Source organism: Rhinopithecus bieti, unplaced genomic scaffold, assembly GCF_001698545.2.
Source record: "Rhinopithecus bieti isolate Rb0 unplaced genomic scaffold, ASM169854v2 scaffold_32012, whole genome shotgun sequence".
NCBI lineage: Eukaryota > Metazoa > Chordata > Mammalia > Primates > Cercopithecidae > Rhinopithecus > Rhinopithecus bieti.
This window is the reverse complement of record NW_016814432.1, coordinates 2,517,250-2,527,467: the sequence shown is the minus strand read 5'-3', so window position 1 is coordinate 2,527,467 and position 10,218 is coordinate 2,517,250.

Sequence of the window (10,218 nt, the reverse complement as noted above, 5' to 3'; positions counted from 1 at the left end):
AAGTATCATCTGTGGATTGTCTTTCCATTCTGTTGAGTGTTTCTTTTGTTGTACCGAGCTTTTTAGTTTGATATAATCGCATTTGTTTATTTTTGCCTCAATTGTCTGTGCTTTTGAGGCCTTGTTCATTAAAACTTTTCCCAAAACAATGTCCTGAAGAATTTCTCTTATGTTTTCTTCCAGTAGTTTTAGTTTCAGATCTTACATTTAGATCTTTGATCCATTTTGAGCTGGTTTTTGTATAACGTAAGAAATAGGGGTCTGGCTTCATTCTTCTACATACAAATTGTAGTCTACACTGGAGGGACAGTGGTGCTGTTGCTGCATGTAAATCTGGCTTTCTTGGTAAAACTTTCCAAAGTCTTACTGTTTGGCAAACCTGCAAGATTTATATTAGATAGACTTGAGACCCAGGCACATCTGCGAGCCTAAAATGAAACAGTCGTTCTCTTGTGCCAGAGAACTAAGCTCAGAAAGTCAACAGCAAAGTCTTGGTTATCAGCAGCACTGTAATCTGTGCTTTATCTGACTTTAATTCTGGGCTAACTTCTGGCCACTCTCTCCATCTTTCAGCCAGAAAGCACCGAGGGAATGAAGCCCAACTTCACAATTTATCTAAGCAAAATATAATTGAGAAGGCAAACCTGCAAAAGACAAAAATTAAAACAACTCGAAACAAAAATCAATCCCCTTTACTCCCCATGCACAATACCTGTGAAGCCAAATATAAAAGCCTTTCAGATGATGTGTTCTACTCCTACGCATGTGGAGAATTGACTGTACAATGTTTTAAAACTACAGTCTCCAGATCATGGCTGGTGACCATAAAGCTGTGCTTTTCCCTGGGTCTGAGGAGAGCATGGGTTGGTAACTTGCCAGACTTTTATTGCCATAACCCAGCCATGTGCTACCAATGCTGGAGCCAACAAGGGTGTCTGAAAAATGTGCAAAAGTGCATGCTCATTGACTGCCTGGCACAGGCTTTGCATAAAATAAAGGAACAAGACATTTTCCTACCAGAATCAAGCCCCAGTTAATGGAAACTGGGGGAATAGTTTCTGATGCTCCTTTTGACTCTGCCAAGGTGAGATGCAGTTGCTGGTCACTCTGCTTTCAACACAAGTGCATTCTTGATCCTAAGGTCTTGGAGCAATCTGGTTCTCAATAATTAAATATCTATTAATAAAAGTCAACAGGACATAACACATCATGATATATAATATAATTTAAAATATAATATATGAAATTATTACACAGCAATACCTAATATTACATAGCATGTACTATTGCAGCTTATACCAATTTTCACAAATGCAGTAGAAGATAATGATATATAATGTTATGTACGTGATATATTTTATGTATTATACATATACAAATTATGATATATAGCACATGATTATTATATGACATACAATTACATTATATATCAAATAATATATAATTACATTATATATTATATAATGGATATTACTGTATTACTATGGCTGTTGGTGCTGCTGACTGATGGAGCTCAGCTGTCAACACTCTCCAGGAATCGGTCTTGGCTGAAGACAGCTACCTCACTCAAGGTTCCTGCCATTTTCCTAGGGACAGCTTGAGTCCAAATGACTAGTTGATATGGAGTGTTTGGGCTTGGACCCCTTATCCCAATTTGGGGCAACTCCACAGAACACCCCAGCTTTCCTGTGGGGTGAGCTGAGAGCTTCATCTTCCACCCAGCCCTGCTCCCTTCCTCCCTTCATAGCTGCTCTGCCCAGAAGCACTCTCTGAGGAGTTTCTGAGAGCGTCTTTTATGAGGTCCCACTTCCTGGGGACCTGAGCAGCGCTGTTAGTCGCAGGATTGTCTGGGGAAGCAACGCCAAATGGGGTCCAGTGTTTCACTCCCACCACTGGCAGTGGGAGCCCCATCGCTAGTTGTAGGTTGGCTCTGGAGCAGAGTGGAGGTGGCGAAACTCAGGCTGGAGGAGACAGGGACGTCACGGTGACAGAAAGAAGGTACCAAAGGTATCAAGTGTTGGAGAAATATGGAGGAACTAAAAAATTCCAGGGGCAGTGGAATGAAAAGGCTACTGCTAGAGACAGCAGGTTCTTCAGAAAACAAGACAAAAGGCGGGGAAGATCCCTCAGCAGTGAATGGCTGGGCCTGAGAGCCAAAGGCCGCCTCGGTAAAATAGGAGAGACTTCCATGTCCTGCAGCCAAAGGGCGACAGAAGTGAGTGCCAGGCTCAGGACTCAACATCAGAAAGACCAGAGAAAGCTGAACTCTCAACCTAGGCTGGGCTGCAAAGCCTGGGTCAGACACCTGCCTGGGGAGGAGTGGGACTCTGAGTCTTAGGTTGGGGACATTTGGGAAGAGGCGGAGGAGTGGGCCTCTGAGTCTTAGGTTGGGGACATTTGGGAAGAGGCGGAGGAGTGGGCCTCTGAGTCTTAGGCTGGGGACATTTGGGAAGAGGCGGAGGAGTGGGACTCTGAGTCTTAGGTTGGGGACATTTGGGAAGAGGCACTTGGAAGTTTTGAATCCCCAGGCTCCTTTGAACCCTCTGGCTGCCAGAAGCAACCCACTTCCCCCTGTTTGAGGTGTGCAGCTTCCCCTTGTGCTGTCTGGGCAGAGGCTTCTCCTCATGAGACAATGCAGGCCTGCTCTGGATCTGCCCTGAGTCCCTCTCTGCACCTGGACCACTCACTAGCATTAAGTCACAGCCTAATCTGGCTGGAGGTGTGCTGGTCTCGGGGAGCAGGTTAGGGCCTATTCTGAGGACAGTTGCAGGACCCAACCAGTGTGAGCTGGCTGGGATTGGAAGAGTACAGATGGGACTGGGTGCTGAGAAGGCTGGAGTCAAAGTCGGATGTGGAGGACAGTATGGATACACGGGAATGCTCCCTGATTCAAGACTTGACCCTGGAGATGGTGCTGCACACCAGTGATGGTCCACATCAAGTGAGGTAGAAAGACCCAAACTGCCACAGCACATGGTAGAAGAAAGGATCAAAGCCTCAGGCAATGGGCCTGCGAGACTAGTCACATTAGGCAAGGCCAGAAAACCCACCCGATGACCACGTTCTGCAGGAGGGACTTGAGGAGTCTCTGTTTAGGATAGCACTGAGGAATGCCACGGTGAGGGCACCAGCCTCCCGGAGAAGCTCAGTGGCAGCCCTGCTATCAGGCCAGGGATAACCCCAGCAGGGCTGTCACAGAACTGGGCTCCCTGATGACACTGGTGAGGAGACACCTGGAACAGCAGAGGCCAAGTGAGAGGGCTTCAGCATCAGTTATCCTAGGGAGTGGCAAGACTGGAGGCAGCCAGAGGCCTACCCTGTAAACAGCTATGGTGATAACAGAGGCAAGATCCCTGAGGCAAGAAGCCTGGGCAGCCAGCAAGAGCACTGATTGCTCAAACCAGAACAACAGACATCAAGGGTGGATGAGCAGGAGGCGGAGGACAGCCGTCCCCACAAAAAGTCAAGATCTGGCTGGGCGCAGTGGCTCATGCCTATAATGCCAGCACTTTGGGAGGCTGAGGCAGGAAGATTGCTGGAGGCCAGGAGTTCAAGACCAGCCTAGGCAACATACTAAGACCCGATCTCTACAACAAATGTTAAAAATTAGCCCAGTGTAGTGGCACGCACCTATAGTTCCAGCTACTTGGGAGGCTGAGATGGGAAGATTGCTTGAGCCCAGGAGTTTGAGGCTGCAGTGAACCATGATTGCACCACTGCACTCCAGCCTGAGCAACAGAGTGAGACCCTGATTAAAAAAAAAAAAGCCTAAGCATAGTGGCTCACACCTGTAATCCTAGCACTTTGGGAGGCCAAGGCAGGCAGATTACTTGAGGTCAGGAGTCTGAGACCAGCCTGGTCAACACGGTGAAACTCTGTCTCTACTAAAAATACAAAAATTAGCTGGGTGTGGTAGTGGGCACCTGTAATTCCAGCTACTCAGGAGGAGGCAGGAGAATCACTTGAACCCAGGAGGCAGAGGTTGTGGTGAGCCGAGATCACACCACTGCACTCCAGCCTGGGAGACAGGGTGAGGCTCCCTCTCAGAAAAAAAGAGAATAGTCAAGATCCCCTTGCCTGCTTTCTAGTCTTGCACTCATTGACTGAAGTAGGGCCAGGCCAATGGGATGAAAACCTACAGCACCATGACAGGCATGTATAATCATTTCTGGTCCTCCTGTAAAGGGACCTATGGCTGTTGACTCAGACAACTGAACCCTGGGGAAGTCGGAATACCCACATATTTTGAGGATGATTATACACAAAACCCAAATTGATGTTAATACCCGGGGATCCCAAATGTCATCATGTCCCCACTGCCACCTTGATAGAGCGGGGCATGTAGAGGTCAGGCAATAAGTGGAGTCCTAGCCCAGGTCTGGGCTACAGGAGTCCACAGGACCCACAGACCCACCCCGTAGTCATCTTTGCTGTCCCTGAGTGTACAGTTGGCATGGACATATTTGATAACTGGCACGACTCTCATGTTGGTTCATGGGCCTGTGCATCAGCTATCAGGGCAGGGAAAGCCAGGCTGAAGCCTCAGAAACTGCCCGTCCCCAGTGAAGGGAGCAAGTCAGAAACATTATTGCATTCGGGAGGATGGCAGAGATGAGTACCACCCTTAAAAACCTAAAGGACTTGGAATTAATAGTCCTTGATCAAATCTCCATGTCACCCACCAGTCACTCCCCAGAAGAACAAGACAGGTCTTGGAAGATGGCAGTGAACAATTGCAAACTCTGCCAAGGCACCACCTGAGTGCAGCTGCAGTGCCAGATGTGGCATCTTACAGAAGCAGATTAACAATATAGTCATTGATCCTCTTTTCTATGCCTAGAGAAGGATTAGAAACAATCCACATTCCTTTGGATCAGACAAGAGTGCACATGTACAGTTCTGCCACAGAGCCATGATGGCTCTTCTACCCTCTATGATCATATCGCCTGGGGAGGCCTGGACATTGGACACCTGCAGAAACTCACACTGGCCCACTGTGCTGATGACTTCCTGCTAATTAGAGCAGATAGGCAAGATATGGCAAGTATGTTGGGTGCTATAGTAAGACCCATGCACTCTATGAGGTGGGAGATAAATTCCATGATAACATAGGGGCCACCACATCAATAAAAGTTACAAGATCCAGCAGTCTGGGGATGCCAGGACATCCCTCCAAAGTTAAAGACACATTATTGCTTCTTACACCTCCCACCACAAAGGAGGCATAGCAACTGAGAAGCCGTGGAGACAACATCCTTCATACCTAGTTTTACAGTATTGTGGTATTTCCTAGCACTGCTGTAACCAATCACCACAAACAGGGTGGCTTAAAGCAACAGACACGTGCTCTCCCACGGTTGTGGAGGCCAGAAGTCTAAAATCAAGGTGTTGGCAAGGCCATGGTCTTTCCAAATGCTCTAGGGAAGGATCCTTTCATTCAGCCTCTAGAGGCTCCTGGCGTTTTTTGGTTTGCAGAAGCAGCAACTCCAATCTCTGCCCCCCATCTTCATGTGACCTTTTCCCTCTGTATATCTGTATGTTTCAGATCTCTCTTTCCTTTTTCTTATAAGGGCATTTGTCACTATATTAGGACCCTTCCTACATCCAGAATGATCTCATCTCAAGATTCATAATTTAATGACTTCTGTGAAGACTATTTTAGGGTCACATTCACAGGTACTAAAGGTTAGGACTTGGATACCTCTTTTGGATAGAGGGGACAGTTTAATCCATTATACCAAGAAAAACAAAGGGATGTCAGCTTTGAGTGGGTTGAGACCAAGATGTGGAACAAGGAAGTGCCACTTAGCCGTACAACCTTGCAGACTCTGTGGTATGGGGGTATCTGTGGGGAAAGATGCTACATAGAATATATGACAAGCCCCAGGAGGAGAATTCCAACATAGTCCCAAGGGTTTTAGACCAGGGCCATGCCACTCGAAGAGAAGAATTATACACGTCATGAAAAACAACTCCCAGTAAGCTAGCAGACCCTGGTCGAGTGCCAAAATTGTGCCACCACGTGACCCTGAAGTCAGAACTGCCCATCGTAGCTAAGTTCTATCAGACCCCCCAGGTTGTAACGTAGGATGGGCCCAGCCAAGTCATCCATCATAACATGAGAGTGTGCAAGACTGGAGGATTGGGTGAGCCACATGGGCAGATGCCCACACCCCAGGCCACCCACTGGGTGGCAGCAGTGCCTCTCCCTCAAGCACCTCTAGACCCTATGGGGAGGGGGCCCTCCTGGCCAGCTCCGGAAGGAGGAGCAATGCTGAGATATGATCACACCATGCATGAGTGCCAGAAATGAACTCCAGCTGCTCTACAGGGCTCTACAGCCCCTCTCAGGGCTGGCACCGAGAGATGGTGCCACTGGGTGAGCCACCAAGGCCAGCAAAGGTGTCCGGTGAGCATGGGGAATCCTGGGATGGGGAGCACCCGGTGTTGCTTTCCCACCCTCTGCAGTGGCCAGGGCTCTGGTTTGTCCTCTTACACATTTCCTGCCAGGAAATCCAGCCCACGAGGCTCATGGAAATACTGCCCTCAGATGTCTGGGGAGAAGTAAGGCCCAGCCTTGCAAGGCTTGCCCTTGGCTGATGACATTCAGGGCTGGTGGTCCTTTGTCGTGGAGGGCCAGCTGTGCATTGGAGGGCGCTCAGCAGCCTCTCAGGCCTCTACCCACTGGAAACGCTCCCCAAGTCATGACAACCCAAAATATCCACAGACGTTGCCAAATGTCCCCAGGAAGCAGAATCACCCTGGCTGAGAACCACTGCACCATGCTGGAGGGCTGTCTTGCTGGGGAGCACACCTCCTTCCTGGCATCCTGCATCTAGTTACTGAGTCCCAGCCTGCATGGGGGCCCAGGCACTCTTTGTGTGACTGCACCACCCAACCTGTCCCTTGGCCAATGCTTGAGGACTCCCTGAGGATTCCCATACACAAACCCCCATGTCAGAGTCAGCCTCCTGAGAACTCTGGAAGCGTTGCTCATCCTCCCCTCTTCCAGAATCAGCCTTAACTGAAATAACCAACTTTGTCCTTGCTCATCTTCATGAGTTTATTCAGTAACAACATTGAACAATCACTGTGTGTTTGCTGTCCAAATGGTGTTGAGCCTGGGACACAACAAAGACAAGATGGACTTAGGTCCAGGGCCGCTGTCTGATTTGCAGGGCCCTTAAAAAACTGCTAAGAATTTCAAGACAGGCCAGGCATGGTGGCTTATGCCTGTAATCCCAGCACTTTGGAAGGCTGAGGCAGGTGGATCACCTGAGGTCAGGAGTTTGAGACCAGCCTGGCCAATATGGTGAAACCCCATCTCTACTAAAAATACAAAAATCAGCCAGGTGTGGTGGCAGATGCCTGTAATCTCAGCTACTCAGAAGGCTGAGGCAGGAGAATAGCTTGAACCTGGAGGCAGAGGTTGCAGTGAGCCGAGATCGCACCACTGCACTCCAGCCTGGGTGACAGAGTGACACTCTGTCTCAAAAAAAAAAAAAAAAAAAAAAAAAATTCAAGACAGCAACAGCAGAGTATTATCCAGTGTGGGTCCCTTCTGAGAGGGGACCCTGTGCAGCTGCACAGATTCTTTGCCCATGATGTCAGCCTGCAGAGGTCATGTTTTCATGAGACAAGTATTAAACCTTTAATTACATACACAACTGTTTTATTGCAACTGTGAGAAGTGTTATGCTGGAGAGATGCAGGCTTCATGCAAGCCAGTAAGAGAGTTACACCCTTATGGGTGGGAGGGGTTGTGGGAGAGAGAGGGATTAGGAGCCATGGAGACCACAGCCCCTCGCCCCAATTCCTCATCACCTGACCTGCCTGCCTGACAATTGGCAAGCAGTGTTTTTTTACTTGAGACGGCTCAGTCTCTCCAGTCAAAGAAAATGGACCACAGACATATGGCTTCCTCTAGACATTATACCGCACTTCCTCCATGTAGAAACAGCTCTGGGGGAAAAATCATTAAAAGAAAAAAAATGCTATTAAAATAAAGTGAATGGAAACATAAGGAGGTCCTTCACTGCTTTAAGAAAATAAAGCCAGATCCAAAATATTCTGAGACACATATTAGAGAATTATAGGGGATCAAAAAGTCCGCACAAGGGCCAGTTACACGTCAGGTTGGGAAACCGATTTAATTCCGCACTTACAGCAAGGAGACCACAGTTGTATTCTCAGCACTCTCTTCTAATTCTGAGAAAGTCACTTCACCTTTCTGTTTTTTGTCTGAATATGAACCAAAAAAAAGTGGGTCTGTCATTGTGGATTTCATGAGCATTACAATATTCTTTGAGGACGCTTTGAACTGACTCTTGTGGAAGCACAAACACTGTATTTATTCAAAGAGAAGGCAACCTGATTTTAGTGTCCACTGCCCGGCCACACACAGCCACGGGGTGTGTGTGTGTGTGTGTGTGTGTGTTGGGGGTCACCGGACCTTCATCAGTGCCATGCACTCCCTTTGGGCAGGGCCTATCTGAGCCAGGTGCCGGGGAGAGGAGCCGGCTTTTGGTGGCCTGTGTCTGAATGTCTGAAGGCCTCACCCACGGGTAGGATTGGTCCTGACATTTATTTTCGTTTTCTCCTAAGTGGAAATATTTGAAGCCATTCTTTGGTCCTGGTGATCATTTTCACCTGTCTTCAGACCTGTGCAGCCACACAGGCACACAGCAGCAACGGTGGCATGGGCGACATGACCACAACAGGAGTGGCGCCCTGTGTGGCTGACCGCAGCGCCCCTGCAGGTGGGTCTGCCCCTCACTGCTCCCGCCCTGTGTCCAACGCCAGCGCTGTTCGACCTCCCCACGCTCAACGTCACACCCACCTCTTCTGTGTGGGGTGCATGAGGCAACAAAGTCATGGTGGATCCAGGACAACTATGAAAAGGAAGGTTCTTTCATGCTTCCGTGACACAAAATCACTTTGCCGGGTTGAGAGGATCACAGTTCCATGTTAGTCAGAAAGGGTGGGAATAAGCTTCCGGGAGACTGAACTCACTAAAATCATAAGCAAGTGTGTGCACATACATGGGTGGGTGTGTGGGTTTCTTCTGAGGACAGTCTTTAGTAGTCACCAAATTTTAGTCCAGAAATGCCCAAACACTGCTTCCGCAGCATCTCTATGGAGTGGTCTTGCAAATGAGAAATAATTGCCTCTTGTGGGGCCTCCTACGTTAGTCAGGGTGTTCTGGAGAAGCAGAACTGATAGGATTGCTTGCACACACTCTCTCTCTGTCTAATCTATCTATCCGTTGAAAAAGAAATTTTATTTTAAGGAATTGGCTCACACAGTTGTGGGACCTTGCAAGTCTGAAATTTTTTGGGTAGGCTGGCAGGCTGGCAATTCAGTTAGGAGGTTGATGTTGCAGTGGTCAGACTGAATTCCTTCTTCCAGAAACCTCAGCCTTTCCTCGTAAGTCCTTCAGCTGATTGGACAAGGCCCACCCACACCATGGAGGGTCATCTGCTTTTCTCAAAGTCTTCTGATTCAAATAGTAATCACATCTAACAAATGCCTTCACAGCAACATTTAGACTGGTATTGACCAAACAACCAGGTACCACGGCCTGGCCGGGTTGACACATGCAATTCACCACTGTACTTCTCCATCTTGGGAAAGCTCTGGATGTCCTTAAATGCAGTGAATAATTCCTATTATGATATCACCAGTTGATAGTTGGAAATCCTCTTTCATTAGCTCATGGTTCTCAGGCTTACCCAAGGTCATGGCCTCCTTTCTCATATGGCCATATCCCAGCAAAGTCAGCAGTCACTTCTGGTGAATCATTTGATGAGCAAGAAAAGGCAATCCCCACCCCACCCCCAAAAAATATTTCTCCTTTTCTCTTTCGGAAAACTTAACATGCTACATCAGTCACTTTGGGGGTTAAATCGTGAACCACGGAAGTCTAAGCTGGTGGACATTGCTCTGGCAACGTGAGGGAGTAGGTGAAGCTGATTTTTCAGAGCCAGTGGTAGTCATTGGTGCTGTTGTTCTCACTTCCAGTGCATAGTGGGTTTGTGCCTCACCCTCTGTGAATTAACTATGGCCACAGGCCTGCCCTGGCAGTGGAGGTGAGGATGTGGTGTGTGTTGCTTCTGGGCAGAAGCTGTGAGTGTCAGGCCACTGTTCTTTATATCCTGTCCATGGCCCATGATAACTGTAGGAACCTCATCTGCTTGGGACACTGGGGGACTTTGATGA